Source organism: Odocoileus virginianus, chromosome 13, assembly GCF_023699985.2.
Source record: "Odocoileus virginianus isolate 20LAN1187 ecotype Illinois chromosome 13, Ovbor_1.2, whole genome shotgun sequence".
NCBI classification, from domain to species: Eukaryota; Metazoa; Chordata; class Mammalia; order Artiodactyla; family Cervidae; genus Odocoileus; species Odocoileus virginianus.
Window position 1 is genome coordinate 55,028,010 of NC_069686.1, and position 22,801 is coordinate 55,050,810.

The 22,801-nt window shown below is 40.5% G+C and overlaps 1 protein-coding gene across 1 annotated transcript in view; it reads right to left on the reverse strand.

Annotated features, from left to right (window-relative positions):
- GPR39 (G protein-coupled receptor 39) overlaps positions 1-17,366 on the reverse strand; it is a 339,661-nt gene extending 322,295 nt beyond the window's left edge. The window contains exon 1 of the mRNA XM_070476301.1: positions 17,297-17,366. The gene's annotated coding sequence lies outside the window, so the exon portion shown is untranslated. The remainder of the gene's footprint in view (positions 1-17,296) is intronic.
- Between the last annotated feature and the right edge of the window lie 5,435 nt (positions 17,367-22,801).

The following is a 22,801-nucleotide window of genomic DNA, read 5'->3' on the forward strand; positions in this document are numbered from 1 at the left end:
GCAATCATGCAGTTAGGGAGACTGGCTGGGTCAGCCAGAATACATCTTTTGATGCATGTGAACAAAGCTTGTTAATCAGAAAGGGCCAAGAAGACAGCTGATGGGGGCAGGGAGGGGGTGTGTGGACACTACACTTGATCATGTGTAACTTGGACCCCTGAGGCTCTGGAAAATCCTGTGTTTCTGAAGGGAAACTGACTCCAGACTGCATCAGACCACCTTCAGAAGGGCTGGTGCTAAGTAACACAAATAGTTTCACCCCAAGTGCATCCAAAAACTGGTGAAATTGGTCTGAGTTCTCTCTTCATCTCTCTTCTATGTCCCTAAAAATCACCCATGCCATTTCCTTTTGGCTTCCCTAACTTATCCACATGCCCAGCTTCACCCAGGCAAGACCATTTTCTCATCCGTTCTGATTCAAATTTAGCTGCCTCCACCCCCTTCTGAGTGCTAATTCCCTCCTTGGACAAGAGGGGCAGCCAAGGAGCAGCCGATTGTTGATAAGGGCTCATTGGGAAGCCCTCAGCAAGACTCATTTGCATTTTAATAGAGGCCTTTTAGGCCTTGGCTGAGAGGTGTCTGGGCTTCCTGAGACACGAGTAAGAAAAATAAATTAGGACACCCTTGACATTTACAAGACAGGGTCTTCTTCCTCTCTGGTCTCATTCATGTTCTGATCTCAAAGATTCCCAGAAGACATTTGCGCCTGTGGCTCTGAGCACTTTCCTCACCATTTTGTGTGGTGCCTTCTGCAGGCATACCTGGCACACGGGCCACCTCCTCTTACGGGTCCAGATATAACTCCATATCCTGACCACCTCCACCCCTCCCAAGAGCACCGCAGCTCAGCCCAGTCCTCTTGCAATGCCGGCACCATCCTTCAGTGAGCTAGTGCATGGAAAACATGCAAAGGAGAAGGGCATGGAGAGAAACAGTTGGCATCTTAGACTCACTGTGCCAAGAATGAATACATATCTCAGGACACCCCCAGCACCCCTCTCCCCAGCCGCAGGGTGACCTAGGCTTGGCAGCCACCCCAGGGTAGCCTGATGTGATCACGTTGGCATTAGCTAGCTCTGAATCTCCCTAAACTTTAAGCAAAAGTTGCACAGTCAAGACTTTCAGTTCTTGCAGAATTTTCCTCTCCTGTTTGACACATTCCTGGCCCCCCTAGGGTGTATCTTACACATGCAGTGAGTCTGGTGCTTCCACAATGAGCCCGTGTCCCTGAGCAATCCATCCTCTGCGGCTCTTTCCCTCCCCACAGGGCAGCTGCCAGTCACTGGAAGAGTTCAACTGGGCCTGCTGGGAGAGAAACCCTGCCCCAGTGATCATATCTTTTCTAAATCACTTAGGAAGGGGGCAGAGCACTCTAAACATTGTGGGGTTCAACATGATGGGACCTTCAGGACACATGTGGCTCTCCGTCCATAGCTAGTTTCAGGGTGACTCTCAGGGTGCTATCCTTGGAATAGGGTTTGCCACGCTATGTTCCTTCTTCCCAGGACTCACCCACCCTCCCTAAATCTGGACTTCCATCAGAGCTTTCTCTCAGATACCATGGATGTTGACCTGCAAGCTAGCCTTTACAGAACATTTCTGAAAAGGATGGTTTCATTTCTAGAAAGGGATGTCAGGCTTCTAGAGTGACTTTATTGGAGGTTTTGGTTCAACCCAAATGCTACAGTGGATGCCTCCAGAGCTCAGACTCACATCGTCTAGTAGACAGTGGAGTAGTGATCAATTATGCTTTGTGAAGCTCCATGGCAAAAACTGAGACTCTTCTCTGGGTTTCCTTTCATAAAAATGGAAAGGCTTTCATCCCTGGCTGGGGTACCATACTACATGCTGCAAGGGAGGTGGGGACCAAGGCAGAAAGATGGAGAGAGTATCTTAGAGGATCAGTGTGTGGGCTCACTAATGGTCTCAAGTTAAATGGGGCTTTGTTGATGGGGACTGAATGCCTGAGATCTCCAGAGGCGTCTGTTGAGTGCAGAGAAACACAGAGCTGTGCGATTCAGATGTACAGAGGTAGAGTTCAAAGTCTTTGATTAAATAATGCAGCTGGTGACTCTGTTATAGAAACTTCTAGACACAGGAGCCTCCAACAGATCATTCTGAGCATCCCATTATGAAACACTGGCTATAATTCCAACCCTGAGTCTACTGGAAGAGGGAGAGACCTTGTGATGGCAAGAAGGATACCAAACCATCCAAGGCCATGGCTGTGTCGAAGACTCTCTCCCTGACCAAATTTTAGTTAGGCTCCTCTGAACCCTCTTTTCCACAATCTAGTTATTGGGCCCTGTCCCTGACAAAGAATCATGCTAAATCATCCCCACACCCTTGGTATCTGATCATCCTTAATATTTGATCAAGTTTCTCATCAACTACCTTTGTGTCTACATTTTTGGCCAGTCTTCAGCAAGAATGCCGATAGTTCAGTTTAGTAAGAATTTCCCTACCCTTTATGTCTCCTCGTAGTAACTGCCCATCCACTGGCACTTTCACTCTGCTTGTTGACTCAACCCCACTTGTTCTTGTTGTGTTTGACTTGAGCTCAGTCTCTCTTTTCCATTGCAACAGAGTTGAACTCCATTGCAATGATCTTGCATATTACCACTTTAACACGTGTAAGAGCAGTGTATCTTTCACAGCTGAGACCCCTGTCCAAGCTGTGCTGGTGAAGGTGGAAAGGATTTCTCCTTGGCCCTTTCAGGCTCTCATGACCCAGGCTGCTTTAGGCAGGCTCTCTGGGGGTGGGAATCTAGGATTCAGAGCCTGGATACTACAACTAGAGAAGAAGCTATTTCCCCTGGTCATCTTCAACCTCCATCTTCACTGCTACCAACAGTGAGCTTATAGACACTCAGTGAAACCCCAAGATCAGGAGGAGCTGTGCTCAGGGTCCCAGCATGATGAGAAAGAGGACCAGAGTTGGGAAGCAGAGGTCCTGGGGTGAACAAAGGGAAAGATGTTGGGTTATGCTCAACAGGGAGGCTGCCCATCCTCAGGTGTGTGAAGCTTGGCATCCCTTCGTGTGTAGGAATATATGATCCTGGGGAGAGACTTCTGAGACACAGCACCCTGCAAAAGACTCAGTGGAAAGAGTACACTCTCTTAACCGTCAGGAACAAAAGTTTAGGTGAGGTCGGTAGAGAAAAGGAGAAAGAAAGAAATGTTCTCCACATACTCTGGGAAGCTATATTATTCAAGACTAATGGTTGCAACTAACAGTAACCCAGATGATCTGAGGAGAAAAGGAACTTCTTAGTTCAAAGAACTGAAAAGTATAGGAATAGTTCCCATTTCAAGCAAAATGAGATCCAAGGGTTCAAATGATGTTGTCTGGAAATGCTGCTCTGCCCTGCTTTCCTGTCTGTCCACTGTGTTCTCTGGCAGGCACCCTCCCCGCTTGCTGGTGAAGCAGGCCATCGCCTCCTTGCTCTGGGCTTATGGCCCACAGTCTAAGGATCCCAAGAAAAACAGCAAGACCTTTTTGTAAAAAACATTTCCAGCAAAAGCCCAGACACTGATTCCAATTGGTGCAGGTTGGTCACAAACCAGTCCCTAAGCCAATCACTGCGCCCAGGACACATGCTCTGATAGCCCACATCCCAGTCAGGACCTCCTCCCTGAAGCACATGGGCAGCAGGATGTGCATTGTACATGAAATGCGCGGGCTGCAATGGGTGGGGTTAGATCTCCGAAAAAGAGAGCAGCTGTTACTCAAAGAAGTATCCTGTGCTAGCAAAACAAGTGACCATTTTGCGGCCAGCAAAGGCTCCCCTCCCTCAAAATTGTATCATAGTTAAATGCTGGAACTATGAAGACAGATGGAGATAGGTTTTGAGTCTTTAGTAGTGTGAGCTTGGCAAATGGTTTCATTCCTGTGGGCCTCAGTTTTCTCACTGTATGACAGGGATACAAGCTACACTGTGGGTATGCTGGGGAGCGTTAAATGAGACAATACAAAATGTTCACTGAATGTTACCTATGATTAGTCCTTCTTCTCAACCACCCCTACTATCCCCAGTTTAAGATTAAACTGAATGAGGTTAAGAGCTTATTTGCTTTTTTAAAGGCTGTTTCCCCACTCTTTGTATACAGTAGGCACCCAGTCAACATTTCTAGAATAAATCATGATAACAGAATTAATAAATGTCCTGGGAATTTCTACTCTTAAAATGTTATCTCCCTTGCCTTAGCAAACAGAAATAGTCATTTCCTTCTCTTTACCTGTTGGTATTTTTTATCAACTCTACTTACCACCCTTAGCAGCAAGAATGAGAGCCAGGAATGTGTTTGACTCAACTTGGGATCCCATACTGGCCTAGTGCCTGGCACCCAGAAGAGTATATGTTGATGAATAAAAAAGATCACCTACTCAAACTGCTCTCCTTACAGATGTTGTCACAGAGATCCAGAGAGGTTAAACAATTTCCCCAAAGCCACACAGCTTCCCAGTTGAGCTATGACTTCTAGTTTAATACTCTTCCTTCTACTTCATACCATCCAGACCCTGGTTCCCTTGTGCTACCAAGAGCAATACTCACTGCAAAGGATAAAGCGACATTCTTGATCTTCTAGAACAGAAGGTATAACAGGAAAACAAGTCAGTCAGTTCAGTTGCTCAGTCGTGTCTGGCTCTGCAACCCCATGAACCACAGCACACCAGGCCTCCCTGTCCATCACCAACTCCCAGAGTTCACTCAAATTCATGTCCATTGAGTCAGTGATGCCATCCAACCATCTCATCCTCTGTCATCCCCTTCTCCACCTGCCCTCAATCTTTCCCAGCATCAGGGTCTTTTCCAATGAGTCAGCTCTTCTCATCAGGTGGCCAAAGTACTGGAGTTTCAGCTTCAACATCAGTCCTTCCAATGAACACCCAGGACTGATCTCCTTTAGGATGGACTGGTTGGATCTCCTTGCAGTCCAAGGGACTCTCAAGAGCCTTCTCCAACAGGAAAACAAACCTGAATCCACATTGGACCTGTTCTTCGGCTATAACTCTTGTTCTCTATTGCCTGTGCTTAGTCATGCTGGTTCTGTATCTCCTGTTAAAGAATGTGGCCTATAGCATGAAATACACAAGACAGTCCATACTTAAGGCTCTGACCATTAAAGGTATAACACTGTTCTATACATATAGAGACAAAAAGTTGCAGAACAGAGGCTAACATCTGTCTTATTTGGAGATTTACAGAAACATTGTGACTAGACTTAGGTGGGCAGCTGTAAGAACAAAGGATTCAGGGACCAAGAAATTTGCAAACACCAGCCACAACCCCTCCCTTTTTAGTATAAAAGAAGCCTGAATTTTAACACGAGTAAGATGGTTCTTTAGGACACTAGTCCACCATCCTGTTGGTCTGTGGGCTTTCTGAAGAAAGTCGCTCTTCCTTGCCCCAACACCTCACCTTTTCTTTTGATTTACTGGCTTGTTATATGGCGAGCAATACGCACTTGGACTCAGTAACATAGGGGCATCTTCAAGAGGAAAAGTGACCAGTACAAAGAGCAGCATCAAGTTCCAAATGAGAGGTCAAGGATCATTCACTTGCTCCATCCCACATATAGAAGCATTTTCAGTCTCATATTTTTCCCTCTTGTGACTTCCACTTCTTTCCAATAGTTCAGCCAATCCCACACAGCTCTCATAACCAAACCTAATACCAAACGTAACCACCTAGTACCAAACCACTGAGAGAAGTGACCAACAGGCCTTATTTGGACTGAAGACTTCATGCTAAATTCCACAACAATGGGTTGATAAGCTCTCCTCCACGCTATGCCATCCTGTTCTCCTTATGAAGGAAGAGGCCTACACAGAGGTCAAGCCAGTGTCATCCCAACCTAACTACCCCCATACCCAATTTCCCAAAGCCCAGGTGCTATGCCTAGTTAATTTATATCAAAAACAGAATCTACCATTAACGCATTCAGGACAGTTTATGCTATTCTCATTGGAGACCATGAGAAGATTTTATTCCTTCATTTGATCAACAAACATTTCAAGAGCTACTAAGTGCCAGGCACTGAGCATACCAAAACAAATAAGTGAATCATAAAAAAATGTCTCTGTCAGCTAAGCCATCTAAATAATCCATTAATAGCATTTATTTCAAAATTCCCCAAACTGAAAAGCTTTCTCATTCACCACCAACTCATTTCAACTGGTATTTAATTCAAAGAAATGCTTTGAAGAGCATGTCATTATCAGCTTTTTAATTAAAAGGAAAGATTCTTTCAAGGTAAACTTGATCTTCTGACTAGCAAAAAGGTGTTTTCCATAATTTTTTTTTTTTTAATGAAAACAGCAGGTGGGTTCAGACTGCTCTTTCATAGATAGAAAGAAGGTTGAGGTGATGTGTTCACTGCATTCTTAACACCAGGAAGAAAGGCTGCTTCTAAATTTAAAGTATGCTGAATGTTTTGATGTGAGAAGGACACGTAATACTCCATTAAAAATCTCTTTTGGAGGAGCTCAGAAGAGCCCAGTGCAACTTTTTCCAGGACTCAGGAGCACAGAAAATATATCTCAGTGAATTAACCTGGCTGAGCATAAACCATTTTGCTTCCACTTTCATTTGTAACAAATTCATTCATCTGGCAAAGTTAATGACCCAAACTTGTTAGTGTTAGCTAGGCTTCTGGAACATTCCCCAGGATCCCAAAGCTCCTTCCTTATAAGGCATTAGAAAATATCCTTTTTAGCATAAAAAGGGACATTTTACTTTTTTATCCAAGTATCTCATTTTTGAGTGAGGAAACTGAGGCCCAGAATGTTTTGCTCAAAAGCACACAGCTAATGAGTACTAGGTACCAAGACTAAAACAAGTCTCTTAACTCCAAACTGAGTTACACTTAAAGGAGCCCATTAAATAATTGTATTCCTTGTAATTTACACAAGAGTCTACCTGTTGTTAAGGGTCTGTGCATGCTCAGTTGCTTCAGTCGTGTCTGACTCTGTGACCCTATGGACTGTAGCCTGCGAGTCTCCTCTGTCCATGGGATTCTCCAAGAATACTGGAATGTGTGGCCATGTTCTCCTCCAGGGGATCTTCCTGCCTCAGGGAACCCACTCACATCTCCTGTGTCTTCTGTATCGCAGGCAAATTCTTTACTGCTGAGCCACCAAGAAAGCCCTGTTAAGGGTATATTATGTACCAAATACTTTACAATTATATTTTTCTTTAAATCCTCCCATAAAACCGCCAAGATAGGGATCATTAAACTAAACACTAGTGTTTCAATAATGCCAGTATGTGGCACTGACAGTAAACCAAGTACTTCCTACATATTACCTCAGATTTTAACAAAGATTCTGCAAGGTACCATCATCCCTGTTTTACAGATAAGACTTGTTTCTCTGAGAGATGAAGCTAATTGCCAAGTTCAGAAAGCTAGGAAATCATGGCTCTGGATGTAAATCTCCCCCTGAAAGGCCTATTTTATCCCACACAACATCTCTCGGCATTAGGTACTCGACTCCAATAACAGCGCAATGAGTCAAGTTGGCCGAGGCTTCCAGGTCGGGGCCAAGGACTCCAGTGTAGTGGTGGCACATGAGGTGACATGTATTAGGGTCTACCTGGGCCTGAGATGACAAAATCAAAAGCCTGACCCTACCATTTCATTTAGGGGTGGCTTGTGCCCTTGAAGCAAATTCACATTAGTGACATCACAAAATAATAATCACATGAGAATGATTATGACAATAATATTGATAACATCATTCACTGACTATATGTTATATGATATGCTTCATGTCAGTGTCAGGCTTCCCTGGTGGCTCAGTGGTAAAGAATCTGCCTATCAATGCAGGAGACACAGGTTCGATCCCTGGGTCAGGAAGATCCCCTGCAGAAGGAAATGGCAACCCACTCCAATATTCTTGCCTGGGAAATCCCATGAACAGAGGAGCCTGGCCAGCTACAGTACATGGTATTGCAAGAGAGTCAAACACAACTGAGTAACTAAACAACAACAAAAGAAGGTCCATTGTCGCTAATTATCATGGAGATAGACTTATCTGCCTTGGAGACAAACCCCGTTTTCCCCCAGGACACCTTCTCATGTTGAGTCACGGTGCTTAAGCATATCCTTATAAATGTGAACAAAGAATTGTCACAGGAGGGGACGGTCTTTAATGAAAGATCATTGCCAAAAGTTGATTTTTCCTTACGTAAGTATTACTATAAAGAGCTTCCCTGGTGGACCACTGGCTAAGAATCTGCCTGCCAATACAGAGGACATGGGTTCGGTCCCTGGGCCTGAAGAGCCCACGTGCTGAGGAGCAACTAAGACCATGTGCCCAAGTACTAAGCCCATGCTCTAGAGCCCGTGAGCCTCAGATACTGAGCGTACACGTCACAACTGCTGAAGCCCACACGCTCAGGTGAGAGCCTGCGCAACACAGCTACAGGGCAGCCCCCGCTCGCCACAGCTAGAGCAAGGCCCCACGAACAGTGAAGACCCAGACGGACAAAAACAAACAAGCCTTTTTAAAAATTTGTAAAGATTTGACAAGCTTGGTCTAAAATCAGAACTGGTGATATGAGAATCAGTACTCAAATATTGACTAAGCCTAAATAATTACAAAATGTCATTAATACATTTAATGGCAAAAATGTATGTGATGATGTCTAAGGTACTAATCTGGTAAGATTTTGAGAAATTTGCCTGTGTCATCATGTAGCAACATTTTTACAAATCTCATCACAATATGTGTTACTCCTGGGAAGACTTAAGCAGTTAGGCAGTCTTCTACTGGGACTTGATTTTGACAATTTTTTTTGTCTTGGTATTTCTTTTTTTAAGATTTATTTTATTTATTTTTAACTGTGCTAGATCTTTGTTGCTGCACAAGGGCCTTTCTCTTGTTGTGGCAAGCAGGGCCACTTTTCATTGCAGTATGAAGGCTTCTCATTGTCATTGCTTCTTCTGTTGCAGAGCACAGGCTCTGGGGCCCAGGAGCTTCAGTAGCTGCGGTGCCCAGGACCAGACGTTCTGCAGCATGTTAGCTCCTCCCCAGCCAGGGATGGAGCCTGTGTCCCCTGCATTGGCAGGACTCTGAACCACTAGACCTCCAGGAAAGCCCCTGTCATGGTATTTTTGGAATGAAACTGTCTTAGGCCAAGAGAGATACATCCCATCTTACTATACAGTGGCACTAACATCTCAATTTTATTCACAACAGAAACTAAGACCAACCTCATTCAAAATATTAGAGACAGGAATTTATTTGGAAGTGTTTCCAAAGATACCCACTCTTTTGCAGCCTTTGGTCTCTTCTGGATCTCTCTGTAAGGCAAGATCGTGGCCATAAGAATTTGCAAGGAATCAAGTAGAAACCATTGGTCCTAAAAGATGGCTAAATAAAGAAGAATGAAGCCTCCAGTGTAAGTCCATCCTCCTATCCCCTCAAGAGAAAGAAAAAAAATTTCCAAGCACTAGCTCTATTGAAATATTTCCTATTAATATATACATGGAGACATTTAACATGATGACCAAAAGGAAGATTCTAGGAGCATCAGGAATAGGTTCCTTCACCCTCCCACCCTGTTGGTGGGATTGTAAATTTGTACAGCCATTATGGAAAACAGTATGGAGTTTCCTCAGAAAACTAAAAATAGAAATACTGTATGATCCTACAATCCCACTCCTGGGCATATATCCAGAAAAAAATCATAGCTCGAAAAGATACATGCACCCCAACGTTCAGAGCAACACTATTTACAAAATCCAAAACATGGAAACACCTTAAATGTCCACTGAGAGATGAATGGATAAAGACGTGGTGTATATACACACAATGGAATACCATACTACTCAGCCATTAAAAAGAATGCCATTTGTAGCAACATAGATGGACCTAGAGATCATCAGACTAAGTGAAGTAAGTCAGAAAGAAAAAGACAACTGCCATATGATATCCTTATATGGGGAACCTAAAATATGAACAAATGCACTTATCTACAAAACAGAAACAGGCTCACAGACATACAGAACAGACTTGTGATTGCTAAGAGGGATGGGGAGATAGGGGAGGATGGATTGGGAGATTAAGATTAACAGATATAAACTATTATATATAAAATGAATAAACAACCATACAGTTCCTACTGTATATCACAGGGAGCTACAGTCAATATCCTGTGATAAACCATGGATCACATCGTCTCGCATTGTGCGAAAAAAATGTACGCATATAACTGAATTGCTTTGCTGTACAAGACAAATTAACACAACAATGCAAATCAACCATGCTCATCAATAAATTAAAAAAAAAAAAGAATAGGCTCATCTCATTCCTCTTCTTGAGCCAATAACTCATAGCTAGATAGCTGAGAAGGAGCTGCTGGATTCTCATGCTAAGAACCCTGCATGGTTGTCAAAAGTATACCCAGATAATAGAAAAGCTCAAATCAAAATGTTGGACTGAAGTTTTATGCCGGAAAAGATGTAGACAATGTGTAAAAGCAAAATCAGTAGAGTCATAAACGGACCACATTCAGACATGACACAGCTCCAAATCTAGTCTAAACAGTAGTAATTTCTGGGAAGTTCTCTGCAGATTACTTTCATTTATCATATATAGATTCTTTTATCTTTATATATTGAGTTGACTCAGTTTGAGGACCTACATGCCATTTTTCGTCCACAACTACACCAACATACACAAACTCAAAAAACATTAATCTCATTCAAAAATTATATACAAACCAAATGAGAGTGGGTCTGGGTTTAATCACCAAAAGTTGTTTGGAAAATTGTCTATTCATCTGGGGGGAAACAATGAACTAAGACCTCTATCTCAAGCTATAAACAAAATTAAAATTCCAGAAGGATTAAGGATTTAAACAAAAAAATAAAACTATAAACATGCTACAGATGATACATCTAGCTATGTGGCCTGGAAGGGTTGAAAGACTCTCCCCCAAGAAACTGAAAAGTGTTTATTTATGAAAACCTACTCAAACATAGTAACAGCAGGAATCTGAAGCTTCTTGCTGGAGGAGTTCTGATCCCCTACTGAGCTCTCTTGGCAGTAACAGTAGATTTTACTACAAGGGCAATGCTGGGTGAGAAAATCTACAGCCTTGCTGCAGGCAGGCAGACTTGATTTGGGGCAGAGAGTAAGAACGCTCACTAGGAGGGCATACTTCGTTCTCAATTGTTCCAACTCTTTGAGACCCCAAAGACTGTAGCCCACTAGGCTCCTCTGTCCAAGGGATTTCTCAGGCAAGAATACTGGAGTGGGCTGCCATTTCCTTCTCCAGGGGATCTTCCCAATCCGGGAATGGAAATGGTGCCTCCTGAATTGCAGGTGGATTCTTTACCTGTGAGCTTCCTGGTGGCTCAGATGGTAAAGAATCTGCCTCAAATGTAGGAGCCCGGGGCTCGATTCCTGGGCTGGGGAGGTCCCCTGAAGAAGGGTATGGCTACCCACTCCAGTGTTCTTGCCTGGAGAATTCAGTAGACAGAGGAGTCTGGCAGGCTACAGTTCTTAGGATCACAAAAGGTTGGACATGACTGAAGGACTAACACTTTCACTTTCCCATTCACAGGCTGCTGAGCCATTGGCGATGCCTCCTCACTAGTAGTATTATCAGCTAAAGTAGTGAAACTATAAGAAAAAGAAAAAAGACAGACAGAATGGAGAAAACTTACAGATCTGCTAGTCTGCAGTTGTAGTTTCATTTAGGGCAAGTGGCAGGCCAGCCAAAGAGTTTATCAGAAGATCCTAGAAATGAGAAAGCTTTAAGAGGGCTAAATAAATGCTGCACACATCTTTGACTAACTAGGGAGCTCCAGGGGAGCAGGGGAGACTTGAGAGAGCTTGATGTAAATTGAAAGGCAAGGCAGACCTGAAAACTGGCTTAACTTTCAATGTACTCTCCAATCCACAAACAGATTTATTAGCAGAGATAGAACATTTACAGACTCAAGATAGGTGAGCACAACTTCTGCCTAAATCTTTGGTTGATCACTAAGCAGACACTGAGGTGACCCCAAGGAAGTCAGGCCAAAAAAAAGACATCAATGGCCACATTCCACAAGGAGACAGACTACCATTTACAGGAAAAGTACAAAAATAACAGAAAGAAAAGAAAATCTCATGGGTAATAATCAGAAACCTCAGGGGAAAAATCAATGTATTACCTAAGATATCAGATCTCAACAAAAACTATGAAACAAAGTAACAGAAAAGTGTGATCATGGCCAGGAATAAAAGCAGTCAATACAAATTAATTCTGACTGTGCTCAGATATTAAAAATACCAGACAAAAAAAAAAAAAAAACAGACAAAGACATCAAAGCAGGTATTAAAACTATGCACAAAGAATTAAAGGAAAAAGAATTATGCTAAAAGAATTGAAGGAAAATATAAAAACTGATAATAGAAAATCTTAAAAGAGAAATATAAACTATAAAAAGAACCAAATGAAAATTAAGAGTTGAATAGTTTAACAAAATGAAAAATGAGCTTGAGAGTAGATGTGAGATGACAAAAGGAAAAATTCATAAATTTTAAGATAGGTTAATAGAAATTATCCTTTGAGAACAACACAGAGAAGAAAGACTGAAGGAAAATGAACAGACTCGTAAAAATCCTTACAACAACAGAAAGAATTCCGACATGTATGAATTCGGAGTCCTGAAAGACAGAAGAGAGAAAAAGAGGTAAAAAGTAGTTTAAAGTAATAATTCTTGAAAACTTCCCAAACTTGCTGAAAATCATTGATTGGCGGGTTCAAGGAACCCAACAAACCTAAGTAAGATAAACACAGAGATTCACACATTATAGTCAAATAGCTGAAAGCCAGACAATGAGAAAATCTTGAGTGCAGTAGGAGAAAAATGACTATCACATATAGGGGAACGACATGTACATCAGCTGAGTTTTCATCAGAAAAGATGGAGGCCACAAGGCAGTAGAATAACTTATTCAAGATGCTGAAAGAAAGACTCTTAACTAATATATCTAGCAAAACTATCTTTCCAAAATCAAAGGCAAAATAAAGTCACTCAAAGATAAACAAAAACTGAGAATTTATAGCTATCAGAACTTTCTCCTAAGAAATACTAAAGGAAGATTTTCAAGCTAAAAAGAAAATGATGTCAGACTGTAACTTGAATTCACAGAAAGAAATGAAGAGCATTGGAAATTATAAATATTGGGTAAACAAAACAGACTATATAAACAGGTATTATTCTCTCGCCCTGAATTTCCTTTAACAAGTGATTGTATAAAGCAATAATTATAATTCTGTAGTGCTGGATATATATATCATATATCATATATAGGTATAATATACCTGGCACAAAAGAGGGAGAAAGAAATTGAGCTATATTGGAACCAAGTTGTTGTGTTGTACCAAAATGGTCATTAAACTGGAGCAGGTTGTAATACATTTACATATATATTGTAACCTAGAGCACCACTAAGAAAATTAATTTTAAAAACAGTTAATAAAACACAGGAGTTAAAATGACATGCTAAAAATATTTGTTTAACACAGAAGAAGGCAGCCAAAGAGGAACAGAAGAACAAAATATACATAGACAAACAGAAAGAAAAATAGCATATATAAATCTGAGTGTATCAAAAATTATATTGTGTGCATGAATTAAACACTTTAACCAAAAGCCATTCATCATCAACATGGCTTTAAAAAAGCAAGTTCCAACTACATACTGTCTTCAAGAGCTTTAGATTCAAAGACACAGATTGAAAGAAAAGGAATGGGAAAAACATATATACTATGCAAAGTTATTGCAAATACCAACACTAATATTATAAAAAATAGAATTTAAGACAAAAAATACTCCTAGAGATAAAGAGGTACATAACATAATGAGAAAAGGATTGAAACACCAGAAATCTATAAGAATTCTAAACATATAGGTACCTAATAAGAGTGCTGAATACATGAAGCAAATATTGACAGATCATAAATAAACAATTTGTTAATTATAGTAGATTTCAAATCCCTTTTCTCAGCAATTAAACTAGAAATAAAATGAATAATGTTACAGAAGGTGTAAATAACTATCATCCAACTGTACCCAAGTAACAAACATAGAATGTTGCACAATGGTTCAAGCCACATGGAACATTTTCCAGGGTAAATTGTATGTTAAATTATAAAATCTCAAGAAACTTAAAAGGATTAAAGTCATACAAAATACATTCTTCAACCACGATAGAGCTAACTTGAAAATCAGCAACAGAAATTTGGGAAACCTTCAGAACTTTGAAATATATATTTCTAAATAACCCATGAGTCAGAGAAGAAATCACAAGGTTAATTAGGAAACATTTCAAACAAAACCAAACATACTAAAATGTATGAGTGCAGCTAATGCAATGCTTAGAAGAAAATTTATAGCTATGAATGCTTAAATTAGAAGATCAAAATCAATAATCTAAGGTGTAAAAAGAAGAGCATATAAAACCTAAAGCAATTGCATGGAAGGAAACAATAAGATCAGAATAGAAATAAATAAAAATAGAAAAACAAAATCAAGTTGATTCTTTGAAAAGATGAATAAAAGTGATAAAACTCTCACTAGACTGACAAAGAAAAAAGATAGAATATATATTGCTAAAATCAAGACTCAAAGAGGGATATAACTTCTGATTAACAGAAATTAAAAGAATTATAAGAGAATATTATGAACATCTGAATGCCAGCAAATTACACAATTTCAATGAAATGGATAAACTTCTAGAAAGGCAAAAATTACCAAGCTTGACCCAATAAGAAACTAAAAATATGAAAAGGTCAATAACAAATTAAAAAATGAATTAGTAATTTAAAATCTTCCCACAAGAAAAGCCCAAGTTTGGGTGCCATTACTGGTAAATTTTATCACGTATTTAAAGAAATAATGCCAACCCTACACAAACCCTTTAAAAATATATATATATTAGTTTGTTAGGGCTGCTATAACAAAGTATCCCAAACTGAATGGCTTAAACAACAGAAATATCTTGTTTCACAGTCTGGAGACTGGAAGTCTAAGATCAAGACCTCAGCAGGGCTCATTCCTTTTGAGGCTTGAGGGAAGAGTCTGTTCCTGGCCTCTCTCCTTAGCTTTCACATGGCTGGTTTACAGCTTATGTCTTCACACTGTCTTCAGTTCAGTTCAGTTGCTCAGTTGTGTCCAACTCTGCAACCCCATGGACTGCAGCACGCCAGGCCTCCCTGTCCATCACCAACTCCCAGAGTTTATTCAAACTCACGTCCATTGAGACAGTGATACCATCCAACCATCTCATCCTCTGTCATCCTTTCCTCCTTCTGCCTTCAATCCTTCCCAGCATCAGGATCTTTTCAAATCAGTCAGTTCTTCACATCAGGTGGCCAAAGAACTGGAGTTTCAGCTTCAGCACCAGCCCTTCCAGTGAATATTCAGGACTGATTTCCTTTAGGATGGACTGGTTGGATCTCCTTGCAGTCCAAGGGACTCCCAAGAGTCTTCTCCAACACCACAGTTCAAAAGCATCAATTCTTTGGCGCTCAGCTTTCTTTATAGTCCAACTCTCACATCCATGCATGACTGGAAAAACCATAGCTTTGACTAGATGGACCTTTATTGGCAAAGCAATGTCTCTGTTTTTTAACATGCTGTTTCTAGGTTGGTTGTAACTTTTCTTCCAAGAAGCAAGTGTCTTTTAATTTCATGGCTGCCATCACCATCTGTTTTCCCTCTGTCCAAATTTCCCCTTCTTATAAGGACACCAATCATATTACATTAGGGTCCACCCTAATAATCTCCAGTATTCTTGTCTAGAGAATTCCATGGACTGAGGAGTCTGGTGGGCTACAGTCCAGGGGGTCACAAAGAGTCAGACTAACACTTACACCTTCTTTCTAATAATCTCACTGATTACCTCTGTGAAGACCCCATCTCCAAATCAGGTCATAATCTGAAGTATCAGTGATTGGTACTTCAGCACATGAATTTGAGGAAGGGACACACTCAACCTATAGTAATGAATGAAGAACAAATACTTCATGACTCATTCTATGAGTCCAGTATTATCATCAAGATATCAAACACAAAGATATTAGAAGCAGAGAAAACTAAAGACCAAAATCTCTCATGAAAATTGATTAGGAAACTAAATACATAAATACATATATTTTAATTACACACATGACCAAGTGGGAATTACCTCAGGAGAATAAGGTTGGTTTAACCTCTAAAAATCAATTAATATTATATATCAGATTAGTAGAATGAAGGACAAAAAAAAAAAAATCACATGATCATCTCAGCAGCTATGGGAAAAACATTTGGCAAAATTCAACACCCATTCATGATTAAAATACAAGCAAACAAAAGAAATTTCCACAAAGTAGACAGAATCCAGAACTTCTTAAACCTGATAAAGAGCTTCTAAAAAAATCCTACTACTGTGTTATACTTAATGGTGAAAGACTGAAGTCTTCCCCCTAAGATCAGGAACAAGATAAGGATGTCTGTTCTTACCACTTCTATTTAAAAAGCTACTGAAGTCTTTACCCAGGAATAAGCTTGAGCAAGAAATAAAAGGCAACCAGACTGGAAAGGAAAAAGTAAAACTGTCCTTCTTCATAAAATATGTTATATCAAAATTTTGATAGAATGTACAATAAACCTACTAAAAGTAGTAAGTTTACCAAAGTTGAAGAATACAATCAACAATCCAAAAATGAAAATAAGAAAAAATTCCAGTTGTAATAGTCATAGAAAGAATAAAACACTTAGCAAAATATTAACAAAATAAGGGTAATACCCATACACTGAGAACTTCAAAACAATGCTTTTGAAAGATTTCAATAAATGGAGACACATATCATATTCACAGGTTGGAAAACTCAGTATTTTTAAGATGGCAGTTTTGCTCAAATTGATTTGTATGTTCAGATGCAATCCTTATCCAAATAGACCAGGGCTGTTTTTATAGAAACTAGTAAGTTGGTCCTAAACTGTATATGAAAATATAAGGATCTAGACATGCTAATAGAGGTTTGAATAAGAAAAGCAAAATTAAAAGATTCATATTACCTCATATCAAAACTTATTATGAAATGTACTAATTAAAAGTATTGGTATAAAGATAGACATATTAATCAACAAAACAGAATAAAGAGTACAGAAATACCACCCTACAATTTAGTTTCAAAAAAGAAAGATGCCAAGAGAATTTGCTGTAGAAGAGAGTTTTTCTCAACAAACAGTGCTAAATAATGCATAGGCATGTGCAATTATAAATAATAAATTTAGTCCTTACCTCACAGGGGACACAGGAATTAATAGACAGATCAAAGGCTTCACTGTAGAGGTCAAACCATAAAATGTCTAAAAGAAATCACAGGATAAAATTTTTGTGATCTTGGGTTATGCATAAAACTCTTAGAATTGAAACCAAAACATGATTCATAAAAAAAAATACTGACAAATTGCACTTCAACAAAATGTAGAGCTTTCACTCTTCAAAAGGTATCAACAAGAAAACAAAAGGATAAACCACGGGAAGAATATTTGTAAATCATGTATCTGATAAAGGATCTGCATCCAGATGGAGCAAAAAATTCTTACAGTTCAATAATTAGAAGGCAATTTTAAAACATGCAAATAACTTTAGTAGACGTATCACCTAAGAAAACATATGAGTGGCTCAATATTATTACTCATCAGGAAAATGCAAATTAAAATCACAATAAAATACTACTACTACCCATTTATGACAACAACTACAGTCAAGAGACTGACAACATCAAGCATTGGCAAGATTCTAAAATGGTACACTTAGGGAAATGGTTGGAAAAGTTCTTAAAGAGTTGAAGATACACTTTATAAATAATATAGCAATTGTATTTCTAAATATCTACTGAAAAGGAACAAAGGCAGGCATATGTCTACAGGAAGACTTACATGTGAATATTCAAAGTAGCATTATTCATAACAAACAAAAACTGGAAATAACCCAAATGTCCATCAACTGACAAATAGATACACTAAGTGTGGTCTATCTGTATAGTGAAATGCTGCTGCTGCTAAGTCACTTCAGTCATGTCTGACTCTGTGAGAACCCTTAGACGGCAGCCCACCAGGCCCCACCGTCCCTGGGATTCTCCAGGCAAGAACACTGGAGTGGGTTGCCATTTCCTTCTCCAACGCATGAAAGTGGAAAGTGAAAATGAAGTTGCTCAATCGTGTCCGACTCTTAGCAACCTCATGGACTGCAGCCTACCAGGCTCCTCCATCCATGGGATTTTCCAGACAAAAGTACTGGAGTGGGTTGCCACTGCCTAGCACTAAAAAAGAACAATCTACTAATATTGCAACATGGATTAACCTCAAAGTCATTATCCTAAATGGAAACAGTCAGACACAAAAGACAACATGTTGTATGGTTCCATTTACACAACATTTCTAGAAAAGGCACATCTATAGAACTAAAGCAGATCACTGCTTGCCTGAGTCTGAGGTTAGAGTAAGAAATAACTGCAAATGGATATAAGGGAACTTTTGAGTTGATGGAAATGTCTTAAAACTGGATAGATGCACGACTCTCTCCATTTGCAAAAAATTGAACAGTGTATCTGGTTGAATTTTTTGCATGTGAACTGTTTCTCAAGAAAACTTCACAATGAAATAAAATTTTTTAAAACGTACTAGGATAGAAACAGAAAAAGTCATATATGCTTCTTAAATGCTGAAGAAAGAAGTGATGGGGGAAGGGATGCGGAAAGATAAATATATCAGAAGTTGGTAGGCTGAGCTGTTATCAGGGTACAAAACATCAACAGGAAGTTTGGTTGAGTTTGACAGGCAATTAGAAGTGTCAGTTTTAAGGATGTAGATTTGGAAATCATGCACAGGGTTGAAGTCATGCGACTGAATGAGATCATAAGAAAGTTAACAGCAAGTGGGACAGGACAGGACTTTGTATAGAACACCCATCCTCAAGGAGCCTAAGGAGGAAGAGTTAGAAGGAATTTAAAAGAAAAAAATAGGGGATTTTTCTGGTGGTCCAGTGGTTAAGACTCTGTGCTTCCAAAGCAGAGGGCACAGGTTCCATCCCTGATCAAGGAGCTAAGGTACCACATGCTGCCTGGCACCGTTTAAAAAAAAAAAAGAGAGAAATCTTTGCTATGTCTTCATGAGACTCACCTGCCAGAAAGATCCAGTGGTGGTGAACTCTCAAAGAAACACAGGCAACAAATCCATCAAGACTGCAGTATTTTAATAAAATAAAGATAGGAAACATGATAGATTTTGCCCTTTTTACTCACTCCTTAAAGTAGACTTATAAACAGGTAGGATGTCTGATTTTAGTCTAGTTTGGTTGTTATATATTGTCTTATATTAATTGGGATTCCCAGGTGGTTCAGTGGTAAAGAATCCACCTGCCAATGCAGGAGATGCAGATTTGATCCCTGGGTCAGGAAGATCCCCTGGGGAAGGAAATGGCAACCCACTCCAGGATTCTTGCCTGGAGAATCCCATGGACAGAGGAGCCTAGAGTGCTACAGTTCACAGGTCACAGAGTCAGACATGATTGAGTGACTGAGCATGCAGGCAAGACATTAATATAACTTTAAAAAATGAAGACTACATTTTAAAAAGCCATAGAGAGCAAACTGTGTTCCTCACCTTCCCACCTTTCCATAGACAACTTTTAAGAGTTCCCTGGTTTTCTTAGGGAAGGAAGTTTCAAAGCAACAGAGGAACTTAGTAAAATGGTGGGAAAGTTTGTAAAAATAAAAAGCGGGGGCTGAACCAAGTAGAGGGGTCAGGGGAAGGAGAGACAACAGTAGAAGCCGGGAGTCCATCCTCATCTGGGGTTAAGCTTTCTGCAGTTTCAGTTACCTGCAGTCAACACTACATAGAAAGTTCCAGAAAAAACAATCCAGAGGTTTTAAAGTATGGTGCTGTTCTGAGTAACGTAATGAAGTCTCCTACAGTCCTGTGTTGTCCCAGCTGGAGGTGAATTTTCGTCCCACGAACAGAGGGTGTAAACACTACCTGCCTGTTACTATAGGAAAAAACATAGCATGTGTAGGGCTCTGCCCTATCTGTGGTTTCCAGCATCCACTAGGGGTCTTAGAACTGTCTCCTGTGGATAAGGGGGAACTACGGTGTTTGGAGAATAGAAAACGGTAGAGATGGGGAATTTTACGTGGGGCTACATTGACATTCACTGGGTGGTGTCCCTGCCCCAAGAGGATTCTCTGGCACCTCATCCCGACCCCACTTCCCATGCAGAGCCTGACCTTGTTTGCTGGGACAGCAACATGGTCCTCTTCTTGCATCTTCACCCCTCCAGAGCAAGCGCCCAGCGTTTAGCCTGTGGCCTCCCTCCTGGGAGGAGGGGAGAGGGGCGGGCGGCAGGGGAAGGGGAGAGACACCTGGCTGATAGCTGCTCCGCTCTTAAAGAGGTGCAGGTTTTCAACATAGTCCTCAGAAACCCAGTGATAAATGTAACGTGTACCTCTTTAACCACAGCTTTTGGCTATAAAGGACATTATTGGAACAACTGAAAAAACCTGAATTTGGATGGTGGTAACACATGTGAAGAGTTGACTCATTGGAAAAGACCCTGATGCTGGGAGGGATTGGGGGCAGGAGAAGGGGACAACAGAGGATGAGATGGCTGGATGGCATCACTGACTCGATGGATATGAGTTTGAGTAAACTCCGGGAGTTGGTGATGGACAGGGAGGCCTGGCATGCTGCGGTTCATGGGGTCGCAAAGAGTTGGACACGACTGAGCGACTGAACTGAACTGAACTGAACATGTCAGTGTTAATTTACCAGTTTTAATGTGTGTATCGTGGTTATGTGGGAGGAGGCCCTTCTCAGCAGTCACTAAAATATTTGGAATGGTGGAGAATCTTGTGGGTGACTTATTCTCAAATTATTGAGAGGAAAAAATGAAAAAAAAATGTGTACTATACTTGCAATTTGTTGCTGTTGTTGTTAGCTTTGCTAGGTCTTTGTGGTGGCATGAAGGCTTTCTCCAGTTGCGATGCATGGGCTTCGTTGCTCCATGGCATGTGGGATCACAGCTCCCCCATCAGGGATTGAACCCATATCCCCTGCACTGGAAGGCAGATGCTTAACCACTGGTCCACCAGGGAAGTCCTGCAGCATTTTTTTTTTCCTGCAGCTTTTTTATAAATTTGAAATTGCTTCACAAAATTTTTAAAGCTGTGTACTAGTAGGTGGGTTGGTTTGACATTACGTTTTTGGTTTATGGGTTAGTAGGACCAAACATAATGAATGGACAATACAGGGAAGGAGGCAGGATCACATGTTTCCCTTCCTGGTTTTTGTAGAACTCTGGGTTGAAAGACTGGAAGTAACCCTGTTTGCCTTGCAAAATGTAAACAAAGACATTACCCTTAAACTGTGTAATAATGTGTTTTCCTCATCCCAGCTAACAGCAGGGACTCCAGCAATCAGACCAAATAAGTTTAGTCACTGGTGCTGGGAAGGTTCACTCCCACTAAGAAAGGCAATTTAAGTAATTAGCCAGTCTTTATGGCAGGATCATCTCCTGGGCTCAGCGGGGGCCAGGGAGCACATGGCTATTAGGCAGGGAAAACTATCCTTCATTTTTACACTCTCTTCTTCTAACCCAAACTTTCAAAGCATGCTCAGAAAGGACACTTTCCCTCAGTGCGTCTAAACGTCCCAGATGGAAGGAGGTTTGATGGCTAAGCCAAACCAGGACATGCTGACAATCTTTTGTTTCCTCTTTGGGTTTGATTGTTTGTTTCCCAATGAAAATAGCTTTGTTGTTTTTACAGATAATACAAGCAATCCATGCTTGTTATTGAAACAAATTTACACAATAACAAATAAGGGGAGCTGTGGAGAGTTAGAATTATCTATAATCTTCCCAACCAAAGTGAGCTGTGGTTTATAATTTAGTGCATTATCCTTCAAGTTTATATAATTATAAGTTTAAAATGTGGGTGTGCTCAGTCAAGTCCAACTCTTTGCAACTCCATGGACTGTAGCTCAATATTCTCCTGTCCTTGGGATTTCCTCAGCAAGAGTACTAGAGTGGGCTGCTATTTCCTCCTCCAGGGGCTCTTCCCGACCCAGGGATTGAACCCACGTCTCCTATACCTCCTGTATTAGCAAGTGGACTCTTTACCACTGTGCCACCTGAGAAGTCCAAATTAAAAATATGATTTACTAAATCAGCTGCATTATAACCGTTATAATCCTTGCTTTTGTCTTACTCTATCATGGGCATCTTTACAGGTTAATAAGTATATATTCTCGATGTCACACCACAAAGAATCCTTTGCCCAGACAACCCAATAAAAAAAAGCGGGCAGAAGACTTCAGCAATCTTTCGGGGGCAATGCCCAATAAACATTAAAGGAATGCTCAGCTTCATTAGTTATCAGGAAAATTCAAATTAAAACCATGACCACCCATCAGAATAACCAAAATGAAAGAAATGGATAGAAGTACATGGTGGCAAAGATGTGAAGCAATTAGAACTCACATACGCTGCTGGTTAGTTACAAATTGGTACAACCACTTTGGACAACTGGCAATATCTATGAAAACCAATCATACATTATCCTAGAGTTAAGCAGTTCTATTCCTACATAAAGGGCCAACAGAAGTGTATGTAATTCTTCACTGAAACATAGGTACAAGAATGTGCATAGCTTCATTATTCAAAAGAACCCCAAACTGGAAACGACCAAATGTCCAGGTATTGCAGAGTGGATGTGAGACGGGCTGGGGCCTGGGACCAATTGCT